The sequence below is a fragment of the Chrysoperla carnea genome, chromosome 3, assembly GCF_905475395.1.
Source record: "Chrysoperla carnea chromosome 3, inChrCarn1.1, whole genome shotgun sequence".
Taxonomy (NCBI): Eukaryota; Metazoa; Arthropoda; class Insecta; order Neuroptera; family Chrysopidae; genus Chrysoperla; species Chrysoperla carnea.
In genome coordinates this window covers 47964599-47980435 of record NC_058339.1, presented here as the reverse complement: position 1 = coordinate 47980435, position 15837 = coordinate 47964599, and the positions used below count along the sequence as shown (strand labels likewise).

At 27.3% G+C, this 15837-nt stretch overlaps 1 protein-coding gene across 1 annotated transcript in view; it reads left to right on the top strand.

Annotated features, from left to right (window-relative positions):
• Positions 1-1286: 1286 nt before the first annotated feature.
• Positions 1287-15837, top strand: part of LOC123295679 — an 85413-nt gene continuing 70862 nt past the window's right edge. Inside the window, exon 1 of the mRNA XM_044877101.1 lies at positions 1287-1383. The gene's annotated coding sequence lies outside the window, so the exon portion shown is untranslated. The remainder of the gene's footprint in view (positions 1384-15837) is intronic.

The window sequence follows — 15837 nt, the reverse complement described above, 5'->3', positions numbered from 1 at the left end:
TTATTGGAAAGAAACAAATTTATTGATGAGGTTTCATCCCTTTAAGAGAGGGCCAAAAAAAATGAATTTATTTGAACATATAATTCGTCGACTTTAAGATATGACTTTGCTAGTTCATTGTCATTTTAACTTTGAGCTTATAAAAATTCTCTCGAGACGATAATTCTCAATGAGTTGTGTTTTGCTGGGTTCGAGATCAGATTAAAAATTGAAGAAAAATGCAAATTATTTATTTTAATTCAGTCTAAGATTTGTATTTTTAAAGTTTGTTTTGATAGGAGTGAATCTGAATCTAAAATAATTATTTCCTTTTCTATCTGACTGTTAAGATTTTATATTTTGAATAGGTTTCGATAAGAATGAGGAATAAGTTCAATTTGTATTTTCTTTTCGATACATTTCAATATAAATCAAAATTTTTCAATACGGCAGCGACCAGATTGCAGATTATTCAATAATTTTTCAGTTAGCTTAAGTTTATAAATAAAAAAAAATTTCTTCGAGAATTTGACTCTAAACTAATTATTTTCCTATTCAATCGATTCGATTGTGAATTTTGAGAGGGCGTCGATAGAAATGAATAACTTCATTTGCATTTCGTTTCCGATTCATTTGAAGCTCTTAAATAAATCCTTCCTGTGTGCTTTTCAGTAACATATAGGTCAATCTATATCTGTGTCTTATTTAACAACTAAGCATTTATTTTCTCATCAATGCATAATTTACTAGACCAGCAATATTGCTTGCTAATGGTAAACAGTTAATTATTTTAAAATTTATATTTTTGAAAGTCTATGTTTATCAACAATTAAAGAACAAAACAAAATTATTCTTTTTCTAAAAATAAGACAAAACAAAAATAAATAATAATAATCATACTTAAGTGAAAATTATAATTAAAAAAAGTTTTTTAAAAAAAATGTTAATAAAAAAAATGTAAATATTTTTTAATAAACGTTTAAAGAACAAACAAAGTTGTATGGTGTTCATTATTTTGAATAATAATTAATATTTTGTGGTGTTATAAAAATTAATTACAATAATGGGTATAGCAGCCACAAGAATTCAACAGCAGCAACAACAACAGCAACAAAAACGAAATACAGCGTCGAGTACTAGAACCACAACAAATAGTACAGACACAAACCAACGTGGTACAACCAGCAACAATCATAATGGTTTATATCTTTTCTATTTGATACATCGTACTTGGGCTGTTGTTGTTGCTGAAACGAAAGTATCACGTTTCACCAATAGAAAGCGTTCAAATTCAATATCATCAACAATCAGCAGTAGTTCTTCAGATTCATCTTTGAATTCAAGATATTCATATTGTAGTTGTGATTATTGTAAGAATCGTAATGATTTCAGTGATTGTACAAGGTATGTAATCCATTTTATGTTTATACTCTTAACAAATAGGTATACATTACTTGTTGGTATTGGATGCAACAATAGCATTCATTGTTGAGCACAATTTTTCCATATTTGAATAGCATACTTTTCAAAATGGTAATTTATTTGCTGTCATTTTACATCTTTTTGCTATCATTTTATTTACATCTGAATTTGCAATAGGCATGCAATTAGTAATTTATGAAGTGCAAGTAAAAATTGTCCTGAATGAACTTTTAGCAACTTTGCGTTACACGAAAAAGTGGGAAAAATTTCTGCGTTTGTCAAAAAATTGTCGCTCTTTGCACAATAATTTTTTTTTAGTTTTTATACTTTAAAAAGCAGATTTTTTATTTTTAACTAATAAGATATTTTACTAACATTGAAAACAACAATTAGATTAAATGACGCTTGTTTTGAACTTCAGGTATTAACAGCCACTCTATAGCTTTTACATATAAGTATATAAAGTTGCCTAAAAATAATAAAGTAAAAATATTATACTGGATACATAAATATAAAATAAAACTGCATATATTTTAATCAGAAATATCAATAAATTCGAAGTATTGTGGAGGTGATGGAAAGACATATCTTTGGTTCGCAAGAGCACTCATAAATTCAATTAAGGCAATATTCTAATCTAGAATCACAAATTTTGGGCCAGAAAATATTTTTAGTCCTTTTTTTTATCTGATATATATATACTGCTATTTTAAAAATACACAAAAAAGTTAAAATTAAACAACAAAAATTATACAACAAAAAATATTTCAAAATTCTAAAGGTTGCAGCTTGTTAAAGTGGGGGGAGGGAGTGATCGGAATTAAAAAATATATATTACGTTTTATACTTTTTATGACACTTTTCAATGTTTTTCTATTATTTTTAAAACTATATTCTTTTTTAAGTAAATTCATTTTGAAGAAATATTTGCAAATTTTCAAAGTTTGACTCTTAATGATGTATCCCTCGTAGATTTTACTATGGTTAAATGTTTTATTCTTTGTCTACTATTCCGTCTACTGACCATTTAATAATTAATTTTTGTTTTTGTCTTAGCACACCTAAACAATTCTAATAACAAAACAAAAGTATTATAAGTTCAATAACAAGCCACTTATCCAAATACAGTTATTTTTCAATAACAATTATGTTTAATTGATGGAATGCACTTAAATTTATTAATCTTTGTCTTTTTTTTTTCTTCAATTCACAATCACGAATAAATGTTCTGTTTTATTCTATGAAAAAAAAAAAATGTTGTCATGTCATACATTTATAAAAAAAAAAAAAAATATTATGTAAACGTCACACAACCTCTGTACACAAACGTAACACATAGTAAATACTAAAAGCTTATATAAAAAGGCATAATTTTGTTACAAACGTTTACATAATAACGTACAGAATTAATATACGCTACGAAATATAGATATGGTGGAAGCGTAGACAAAATACGTAAATACATTTTTTTTCAAACTGGATGCTATAGCTATCACTTCATGCGATACCGATTCTTTCATGGGTCTCGTATTCGAGGTTTAGGAAATACAAAACTATTATTAAAATAACGTATAAAAAACGAAAATATTGTTCAAATAATATGTTACATTTTTTCCCCAAGGCTATTCGAGACGAGGTCAATTCGACACGATAATACATACGAGGCGAAGCTGCCAGGGAAAAGTTGGATGTTTTACTGTCTCATAAAAGTTGTAAGTTTTAACCCTGCTTACGACTGACGTATTGACTGATTGATATCTTTGATTTTTCCAATAATAATTACAGTATAATAGTAATTTGTACATAGAGGTTAAAATTAACTTGATGCATTCCAATTAAATAAATTAATACGTATATTATCGATACGAACAAGTTACAGTAATTACCATCGATCATTCATCATTATTCAGTTGCATTTTAAATTGAATCTTTTTAATATGTATTAAATAAAAGTATACTTATGCAGCAAGTGAGTGTAGACTGATCTGAGGTAATATTTCCAACATAATGATGAAGATATATTAAATTGAATGACATTATTATGTTTTTTATTCGATGTAAATATTAGTTCCCATTTCGATTATTTTTTATATTTTTTCATATCACCAGTTGAGAACTTCGTGCAACATGTCGAAAAATCAGTCTAAATCATTCACATTTATCCGGCTACTTTAATGATACATAATAATTGTACGGTTTCCTGATGCATGTTTGTTTGAACCTTGCTGTCCAATTTTTATTTCCTTACCGCTTTTCTAGTTGAATTATCCCGCTTAATTTTAAAATCAAATTTTGGTATTTCAAAAGAAGAAGAAACATTGATAAAAAACTGAGACAGTGGAAACGCAACGAAGTATCTTGCGATAACATAATAAATAAAAATCGAATCATCGAATTTAAAAAAAAAAGTGTAACAAGTCAGAAGCTTTCGTAAACTTAGCCTGTAGTAGTCTGCGTCGCAATTATGCTTTTGAAAAAGCCACGCTTTAGAATCACGGAATTTTTCATTAATTTGCTTCTCTAGCAAGAGTAAAATTGAATATAAATGGAAAAATTATTCTCTTCGACGTTTCAAATAATGGGGTGTACCTCATCAAACATTCTTAAAACTGCAATTATCACGATGCAATGATTTTTGAATTTATTTTTTATTTATCTTCTTTATTAGAATAGAAAAAAAGATATTCATCAATTTTAAGCTTATGACGTCAGAAGGAGAATTTTTTTTGTCAAAAAAACTTATGAGTGAATAAAGTAGGTCAAAAAATCTGTCAGTCAATTGAGTTTAAAAAAATCGTAAAGTCAACTAGAAGTTTAAGAATTTTCATAGATAAAACATTTTAATGTTAATAAACCCTTTAATTCTGAATGTTACTAGAGTGATACCCACCCGCTTCGGTGGGTTTAAAAGTAAAGTTTGATTAAGATTGCTCTCGTTTATCCCCTTTCAATACAAATCGAAATAATGGTAAGGATTTTTTTACACAGGTAAAATATATGTATGGTTTTCTATTTTTTTAAAAATGTATAAGCAGAGAAGATGGCCGTGAAATATTTTATTTTGACTATTTTTACAGAAATCTGTAATTTAAGGTAGGTAATGTCAAATGACTACTTTTATAGAAATTTGTAATCTATGGTAATGTCAAATTAAAATTAATTTAAAAAAATTTTTTTTAATTAATATATCTTTATAAATATCTCATGTGTTATTCTGAAGTATGAGCTATATTTCTGTACAGTTTCATTAAAAACCATTCGCTAGTATTAGCGTGAAAGCGTAACAAACAAACAAACAAACATGCTTACTTTCGCATTTATAATATATAGAGATTCACCTTCGCTAAGTAAGAAATATATTGGAAACATTACATGAGAATAGATCTATACACGTAATAGTGAACAAGATATGTTACATTATTTTAAAAGCTATACTATACATATTAAATATCCGGTAAACGGTAAGTACAGGTTTTTTATTTATTTAAAAAAATAATTTCGTTAAAAGTTTTTTTTTTTTTTATGTTATGTTAAATGCTAAAAATAAATTAATTTAACTTTTGACAACACTTTTCCGGTGTAATTTTAAAAACATTGTAAATAATGTTGGTTTGAGCCGATTTAATTCAAAAATTGATTTTTCCGTCTTTATAATTCTTCTCAATATTTGTTTATTGTAAAAAAATTTTAATAACCTTATATTCTTAGTGCAATTCTAGTATCTAGTTAAAAGGGATCGAGTATTTATGAGTCGCACATAATTACTGCGATTCTTTCAAACGAAAGTTCTTGAAGTATAAAGATAGTAGAAAGGTCTTGAAGCATAGTTCGACAAAACTACGGTTCCACATATATATTTGCGTTTATATGCCAACGAGCCTACTCGTCCACATACAAGTTATTAATTGAGTATTTATAGAGGGAGTGGCGAGAGGGAACACTTAACTAAAAGTGAAAATTATCCTCCGAATACCTCGCTAAGTTTGGATTTGTAAATCAAAAGAATTATTTCTTGAATCAAAGTTGCTTAGACCAACACTAATTTACATTTACATACTAGTATAAGTAGTTTTTTAATTAAACTAATAATATTTAAATTAGTTACTTTTTTATCATGGATAAATAAACTACGATAAATAAATGTAAAAAAAACTGAGTATATGTACGTAAAGGGGAAAATGTAGTACCTAGAAACACCATGCCTAGAAAGTATCTAGAAAGTCATACATTAAAATATCACAATGAAAATTATCTCTAATGATAGCATTGTTTTTCCTGAACATTACATATTTTTTTCAAGAATTCAAACTATCAATAAAAACGTATTGTCCATGGTACATGAAGTATTTTTCATGATACAACATTAAAATTTACTGTGAATCACACCTTAATCTACCTTAAATCACTCCCACCATTTGTACTCGAAGGTACCCTCTTCAATTTTAAATCATCATAGAACAGCATCATAGGTTGTATATGATTGTAGCATTGGAAAATCATGTACCTCCTACCGGTACTAGTAATTGTAAAAAATTGCGAGATTGAGACTTTTTTTTACCTCTTATACTGCCTTTATCTATTCTGGTAACCCATTTAAAAAGTATTATAATAAAATTTCAAATTGCATGCATATTATTATGTATCTATTATGATGTTTGATTAAAGATGCATAACTTTACCCCCTTAAAATTTAACGTTAAGTTTTAACTGCAACATGGTATAACAACTTACTCTCTAATAATAAATTTACAGTATGATTTATAAAACAATATGCAATGACTAAGAGCAATAATTAAAAATAGCAAGCAATCTTCAGCTTACCTGCATTCTGATAAAATACCCTCATTTCATCATAAATATCTAGTAAATATGAACGAATATATGTATGGAAACTAGAAAATGATTGAGGGTATATTTGACCTTAGGTACTTTATCTTCCCCTCATATTAAAATACACAAGTTCTTGTATCCAAACAATTAGGTTCAATGCTCTTATGGATGCGTTATTAGCATTTTTGAAAAAAAAATATGTAAACGTACGTAATATTTATATTATTATTATTTATAAATAATAATTTTTATTTTATAAGAATTAATATGCGTTTTATTAAAAAGTTCACATACTAAATATTACGACTATGCATTTTATTTACTATATACATATAAGAATAATAAATGCTATGTTTTTTATGTTATGTACCCGAGCCTTAAAAAGTTTTCTGTTCTCATATTTATTGTATTCCTTGACCGCCTTTTAAGAATGACTGAAAATTTACTTTGAAGTTTTTTTTTTTTCAAAAATTTTTAGAGCCGAAAACTTCTCATTCAGTGTCTTGGAAAAGTTTTGATAGCACAAAAGAACGACACGCATCTTAAAATTGTGTAGATACCGGGCTAGGAACACCCTGCTTTCTTTAGCTAATTTTAAAAAAAAATTATATTCTTACTTAAATATCGTCGCCGACAATGAAAAAACCTTTTTTTCGACTGTACTCACTTCACCCGTTGACTTGAAATTGCTTAATTTTATATAAATTTATTATTTAATGCACTAGCTAATTAAAAATAGTTTGATTACGTAATTATGATTTTTGAGATTGGAAATGTTAGAGCAGAGAAAAAATATAGATAAATAATTAAATTCATTTTAGGTAATTTCACTATTTTTCTATCACAAGTTGTTTTAGTTGCCTAAGTGTGCGACCTTTGAAGAACTTGAAAATAATATATATAAAAAAATTGTAGATAAGTTGAACAAATCTGAAAAATTCGAAAATAGGATAAATTATTTGAAGATAGAAAAAATTTCATCCGAAATATACCATTTGAAAATTGATAGTTTTATTTATGTTTTAAATCAATCGTGAGCAAAATTCCCATAACGTGAGTGCCGACTCTTTCCGCGCAGTATAAAATTTTCCAGGCTACCTGGAAATTTTCGTAGAGGAAAATATTATTAGACACGATCTTGACAAATTTCCAGCTCCTCCAATTTTTAATAATTCTGAATGATAATCAACTACTGTACCTGGCAATATTTTGAGTAATACTAACAATATTTTAAAAGCATACGAAACAAAATTTAGTATAGACATGTGTAAATGAGGAAGTTATTGTTTAAATCAATGAAATTATAGACTTAATATCCAAAATATCGTTTTCCAGAATTTTTTGTTAGATATAATCTTAAAGACATCAACAGAAATATTTTGAGTATTTTTGTTTTTTATTGTATTTTATATATACATACAGTGGCAACGTCCACTATTAGTACGAGATCTGACTTTCTGCATTTTCTTTGTGTGCTCCATCGTCGTAAAATAATGAAATTATTGTACAATATGAATCGTCAATCATGTCTTTATAATGCTGATAATTATTGATTCTCTATTTGCAGAAAGATAATCATCCACATTTGTACATAAATTCAAAACAAAATGCTTATTGTATAGTAAAATTTAAAAAAATATTTTCGAGATAAAATCATTCGTGCCAATTTTCACCGTGTAGCATTAGGTTACTTTAAACTTGATTAATGCTGAATTTCGCCAAAAATTTCGAACGTAAGCAAACTTTTGTGATATGAATTACAATGTACAAAGTATAAAATTTTACATTATCTCTTATAGAACTTGAGCCCGATATGAAGCGAAATTTATATGATTCTTTATGTCTGCTATTTGGAGGATTGATAAAGGTCAGTTTATCAATCATTCAATTTTATTTCAATTAATAGGTCAAGGTTGATTATTATGGTTTTCATTTTGTCAGTTATAAATAAGCATTGATAAAAATTTGTTACTTTAAAGATTAAGTTATATATCTTACGTTTTTCAGAGCTTAATAACGTATTGTGTTAAATAACATTAAAAAAATGTAAAAAATATAATTTTTAGACCTAAAATAGACTAAATTTATTTAAAAAATTGACGAATGATTTTGTTTGTCGAAATATAAAAATTTTTCACCATAAATAGACTTTATACCTTACATTCTTTGTCACAACTAGTTCGCTTTAACCAACTTTTGAATTAAAATAAAATGTATTTAAATCTACGATATAACTATACTTGGGTTGTTTTATCGAAGCAAACATTTTTAAAAACACAGTTTTAAGGTAAAAAGTTTCATGTAAGTAGTTCGATCTTTAAATTCTGAATTAAAATAACTTATATTTATCAAAAATATAAATTCGAATCAATTAAATTGTACTATGCTCGAAAACACACTTTAAAGTTCAAAAAGTTAGTAAAACAGTAAAACAACTAAAGTATAAATATTTTAACATTATGCGAAATTAATAATGCATAATTATGGTGGAGGCCTTGGGAAGCGCCAATTTATTAAGAAACTAATATGTCCAATATACTTATTTGCGCTTCCACCATAAATTATAAACCGTTAAATAATAATACAGTTGTAATGATCCCCTGTTATATCTTAACAATATTTTGGTGCATAAGTACAATAATTTAGAAATAATTGTCTTTTAAATCATATGCTGATGATGAATTTGAGTGATACGTTCTAAAAAAATGGGAAAAGTTAATAAGCAATTGCCGGAGGAGCTGAAAAATTACGGGTTCATGGCGCTTTGAATAATATTCAAAATATAAAAATCAACAAAAAACACAAGCAAATAATTGTGTTTGTTATACTTATTTTGTGAACCTAAAAATTTAATAACTTCATTCGCCATAAATTAAAGATAAAAAGTCCTGGTACAATATAGAAGCTCAATATGATAAAATACATACAAAAGCCCATAGCAAAGTTCCAAAAAAGGCAAACGGAGTTACCTGACGACAATTTGACCGGCCACTGTGACCTTCTATGAGTTCCCGGTGAGACCCTTATCACTAGTCCACCCCTGCCTGTCAGGCCAATAACAGCGCTTTGAAAATTTCAGAAAAAAAAAATTACGGGGGTGGTTATCATAACAAACACAAAAATAAACGTATGCGTTCTACTTTCTCTGCCTAGCCACTGACTAGATATTTTTGGGAAATGTGAGATATCCTAGAATTTTCATAAAACTTAGCCTGTTCACGTAAAATCATCGTATTTCCCCTGTACTAACAATTTTTTTACTGCATACTTCATCCATATCGACGACTGCGACGTACTTTAATAATACAAATCGTACTTTCAATGATGTCTTCACTATACTTGACTTCCCATACGAACTCCTACTACAAAAACAAAATACAAGCAACAAGTTGAATAATACTATAATACTATTTCTACATTTAATTCAAACTTACCTGTACGATAACACCAGGTAAAGTAGAGGTAGACTCTGTGTAAATGTGTAGATGCATACATTCTTTAAGAGAGTAAGGAAGTCATGTTGTTGATCATCACCGAATGTTTGTTGTTGATGTTTTATTCCACGTTTTGTTCTTATGTGTGACTTGTTGTATGTGTGAGTACTTTAAATGTGACATGCAACTGTTGATCATCAAATAAAGACTCACCTTTAATAATAAACAATGTTACAAACAGTTTTATAACGTGTATTGTAGTATAAAAAAAACATGTTGTTCGGTGTATCGTGTAACCTAACCATCATCATACTCATTATGAATTCTTGAAGTTTTCGAGGTTTGTTGTTTGATAAAATATAGAAACATTGGTTTTTGTTGTTGTTCAATAAATGTTTTTGTTTTGGTTTTTTGGTTTCATAACAACATTTATTTAAAAAAAAACGTGATAAAAATAATATTAAAATTTTTTTTGTATTGTAGTAAACTATACAATTGCAATTGCACCTCATGTATGATTTTTTAAATTGTGTATGTGAATGATCTTTAAGGCGCGATATTTTGTGGTTTAATTATTGTGATTGAAAATTTTTTATGTGTGATTTTGAATAAAATTGTTTTGGAATTATTATTTCTTTTATTTTGGTAAGTTGTAATTAAACAAATTTTAAATTTGAAGTATCACTAAATTGTATTTAACAACTTACTTTCTTCAAACTTAGCTCAATCACTCAAAATATAAATGAAATTAAACAACTTATGATTTTAAGCGGGTTTATTAAATATTGTAACTTTGCCGAAATGGGTATAAAACAGAATGTAATTAAAAAAAAGAACCCGATTTCAACCCTTTCGACATTTGCGAACTTCTGGCCATTCTTATCAGCATCGTGAATATTTCGCTTCATTATTATTTATTTTTCAATCTTAAACCTGATGCTTTTTTTTTACTGTCTCTGCGTGGGTATTGATATGATAAGATATATACTTTTGTATTTTCACCTGACAGCAACTTCTAAAACGCACAAATTTTCATGTTCTTCTTTCAACCTTTTTGACAAAATTATAAATGATTCAAAAAATGGAAGAGTTTTCAAGAGAGAAGTTTCAAGGATGGAGCTTTTATTGACTTAACTGTTTGGGAATCACTTAGACAAACTCAGTAACAAATAAAATCCAATGTATTGTAATTATGGTGTAAGCGCAAATAATTTCAATTTTACGACAAAAGGATATGTTTTGATGTACTGACTTGCCCTTCCACCAACGTGAAGATACATATATACAATAGCAACTTTTAATTGAAACATTTTTTTGTAAACATCACTGTTTACCCACGAAGGCGCTAATTAGGTGCAAATTTTATAGTATGGATTAATATGAGAATATAAGTTATGTGTGTGTGTGGCTATTTCAAAGATCTTTTTTCATTTACGTGACGTCAAAAAACAAACGATTGCATCATTAACAGTGTCTATACATGGTATTTCAACAATTAACTCAGTCAATTGTTTATTTTCACTGGTTTAAGTTCATTTATGGTTTCTTTTCTATCTCTTTTCGCGAAGCGATCACAATGAGTGGAAACTCTAAGCTTTGGATAAAGAAGCAGAAAACTCAAAATAACGATTTGTTGTTTTTCATGCAAAAATAAAGTCGTTAAATCACTTTAACTATGTCACCTATATTTATCACTACAAATTTTGTTGTGTTAAATATCTTATTGAAAGATTTATATTTACATTATGCCATTGCAAATAATAACAAATGGCGACTTCCAAACGGAATGAAAAATGCCAGAGGGCGAGAGCATATCTTTGCGAATTGTGATTATACCTCATATAAATTTAGTATAAAAGTATATTTTTAGGCTATGTTTGACAATTTGTAAAGCATTATCCATTTCATTGAATGAGTATTATTTTGAAAGAAATGATTATTTCTTTCAATTTATTAATAATTTGCATTAAAATATAGATGCGTTTTAATTTAAATAGTTTTGGAACCTACTGCTGTGTGGGTTTATCTGATTTATTTAAAAAAAAAAATAGAGTTAAAATTAAGTGAATAATTATGAAGACTTTCTTTTTATCAATACATATAGCTTACTAGTTATCAATAAGGTATAAATAAGAAAGCTACACTATAATAAAATTAAGAAAATGGTTTTCGAACTTTTAAAATATGTAATTGGTTTCTTGTATATCCTGACACCTGATCTAAGCTTAAGGTAACTCTTTGATCTTAGGTTCGTATTTGGTTCAGTACATAGTAAAAAAAGATAATTTCTATTCTATTTGCGACTCCAAGAAACTATAGGTGGCACAAAAACGATAGAACCATATAATCAATTTTATACGATTTACAATATTGTAGTTCGTAAGTTAATTAGTAGAAATTCCCTTTTTTATGTCATTTAATTGCATGTTCTAAGATGTTTACACCTTATTCTCCATTTAATATACGATTGGAATAAAAAATAATATGAATTTTGTCACAGTTTTAATTTTTAATAACATTTTTAATAACATACATTTTTAACCCCCGAACTAAAAAAAGGGGTGCTATAAGTTTGAACACTTTGTGTGTATCTCTGTCGGTCTGTGGCATCGTAGTAACTAAACAAATGAACCGATTCAGATTTTTTTGGAATTGCAAATTTAGGGGGCCCGACAAAACTTAAAACTGGCGATGATCTTCTAAATCGGCTCAGTTTGGAAATGGCTTTAAGGTAAAAGTCAATTTAATGGAGAGTGTTCTTAAATATATTTCAAATGCAGTTTTAGGGTTCCGCAACCGAAAAATTTGTCGGGCGTTTTTTAAATTTTGTAAATTTCACTTGTTAAAAATAAACAAGTGGAAATTGAGAAAAATTGAAATTATATTTCATATATAATTGGACGAGGAGGAGAAAAACAACAATACATCCTTTGGCACAACGAAGCAATATGCTAATTCCTCACGATTTTTTTGTATATTACCAGACACTTGTTTCGTTGATGATCTGTACACGAGCCTTCAGCTAACATTCTCACATGTGTTCTTTCCAAATCAATCATTAAATGCATCCAATAATTATGAATGATAATTATATGATAAATAAATAAAATCGTAATACATTTCTTAAAATTTTGTTTTATATCTCAAATTTGGATGGTGTTGAAAGTTTTATACTTATTGATCTTTACTTTTAGAAATTTCACCACATATTTTTTAAATACTTAGGTGCTTGTGATTGATATGAAATGATTCTTAGAGACTCTTACTATATTGATCTAATATTGAAAAATGAAGAATTCATATGAAAATAATATTTAAAGTGAATTTAAATCTGTATTACATATGAAGAATCAAAACTTCAGGAAGAATAGTGGAAATATTCGGCGAGAGGAAAATGTCGGCCTGCAGCATGTAACTTTTTGCGATCATTAGGAAGTTTATCTGGTAAGGGGCAGAAATTTTTCTTAATTTTTACTTCCCCCTTCCTTTCTATCACAAAAATGGTCGCTCTGCCATTTTTATGTCCTATTTACCACGCGGCAGAAGGTCATGGATATTTTTGCGTGCTATATCTAGAATAATATTTGTTTACATCGAAATTTAGAAATGTTGTCAATGTGAATTTTTAATTAAAAAAACATGTTCTTATAATTTTAAAATAAGTTTTATTAAACATTTTAACACGTGATATTTACAGTGACAACAGAGTGTTATTTTTCCAAACATCTCAGGCTTTTTTCTGTATTAACACCATTTATACATCCTAATCATATAAATGATAAATAATACCGCTTTTGGTTCTTATTTGAGTCTGAGACCGTTTTTAAGTAGCTACAACTACAAGCTGTGGAACAATTATCGAAAATTGCTGCCCATCAAAAATTGTTGATCACCCCAGACCAGATATTATCAAAATAATTTAAAAAAATGGTTAAATCAAGTAATTTTAATTTGCCAGATCTTAGTCGTCTTAAAATAAACTCTTGAAAATCTTGCCAACCTTTCATGCCTAAACCTTAGAAAAAATCCATATTTGTAAGTCACGATCGAAGTAAACCTAGCGAAACTAATTAATGAAACAAGCAGTTTGTAAGCTATTAAATACTATATTACGTTAGGTATATTACATTAAAAACCCCTTCTCAAAGTGATTAACAATTTAAATACCGATTGTTTAATAAATTTTTATTTTTATTTTATTTAATGATTAAAAACATAATTTTCACTTATTATTATTGTTTTTAATTATAAATAATTAATATTTTGTTTAATTATTAAAAATATTAATAATTTTACATACCTACGCACTGCAATAATGTTTTTTATAATAAAAATTTGATTTGGAAAGTGATAAAAAAAATAAAAATTAAAAAGAAATTGTATCAGTATACATACAAAAATTATATTAATATGATTTTTTATGTATATTTTTTTATGAAAAATACTGAATGTCCAAAATAAAATTAATGAGGTTTGAAAGAAAGTTTATAATGCTAAAATAGCATTTTGATGTTGATTCGTTTCCCTGAAAGGATGTACATAGACCAAAAGTATGATAGTGTATGCGTTGGTAGTTAAAAGCGATATATCGTTATAATCGAAGTTGTTATATATTCATATATGTATTTATTGTGGTTGCGGTTATAACCGATGTGGATTGATGTGGAACCTATCGGTTTTAAACAGTAGTTTCAAAAAGTACAAAATAATTTTTTAATTTTTAAATGTTGGTAGTAGGTATATCTTTTTTTACCCTACTTGCAAAACTTTTACCCAAAAAAGTTTTCGGACACTGTTTTAAAAAACTTTTCTTCGATTTTTGAACCGTCCCAGTGTTTAATTTAAACTCCCGAATCAAAAAAATGGGTGTTATAAGTTTGGCCGCTATGTGTCTGTCTGCCTATCTGTGGCATCGTAGTGCCGAAACGAATGATCCGATATTGATTTTTTTTTATTGAAAGGTAATTTAATAGAGAGTGTTTTTAGCTACGTTTCAAATGCAAGTTTAGAGTTCTGTATCCAGTACAACTTAAAAACAGGCGATGATCCCCAAAATCGGTTCAGTTTAGTGAAGGCTTTAAGGAAAAAGGTAATTTAGCGGAAAGTGTTCTTAGATATATTTCAAGTGCGAGTTTAGGGTTCCTTACTCAAAAAATTTGTAGGGTTTTTTTAACTTTTGGCAATTTCACGTATAATGACTGATTCATTTTATTAACTGTGGGTACATTTTATCATAATACCTTAGTATCATATTTTTAAGTCATAATTTATGATTATTAAAAAAATTTGTTTCTTTATGATTTTAACTATATGGTGTTAACCAAGGTACACAGTGAAATAAGATTAATTATTTTATAAACTAACAACAGATGGTAGATTAAAAAGAATAATATTAACCGTTGTATGGGCTAAAAGTATATGTATACTTATGTATGCAGACTATAATATTCCAACTTCATTAAACATTCATATTTCAAATTCATTAAATTTTATAGCTTTGGTAATAGGTTACTATCACTGACTGATAAAAACCATAGCAAATATTTCTGATAATCCATATATACCCAATACATCGGATAAAGCTATACCTACCCAATTATACGTGTATTTCACTACTGATACATGCCAATAAGTTTAACACACAGGCGTCTTATGACGTCATATTGGATTTTTATTCGTATTTATAAGAACACAGAAATACAAAAATTGGCAAAACTTGAGAAAAGCATATAAAATTTGTATGATTTATGAGCTTTGTAATTAAAGATTGTAATTATAATTTACGATTATTAAAAGAAAATAATAATTAACTTTAGTATTAGAGTTAGTTTATCACATCAGTTCTCCTGCGATAATCAAATACTGTTAAAAATAGGATTTATTTTCATAAACAAATTTTTTTTTTAAATTCAAAAATATTTTCAATTCCAGAAAATGAAAATAAAACAAATTATTACAATGTTAACAGTGTTCTAGCGTGTCATTGTTTTGAAATAGCTAATTTGATTCCTCTTTTTTTTCCAAAATTTCATTCCTTTTTAAATCTAAATTTGAAACTTTAACGTATTTAATAATGTATATATGTTTATTTGAAAGCTTGATAATTTCAATATACAGTTTTCCCTTTTTGCTTTCTTTTTTAAAAAATAATATCGTACTTAGTTGTTATTTA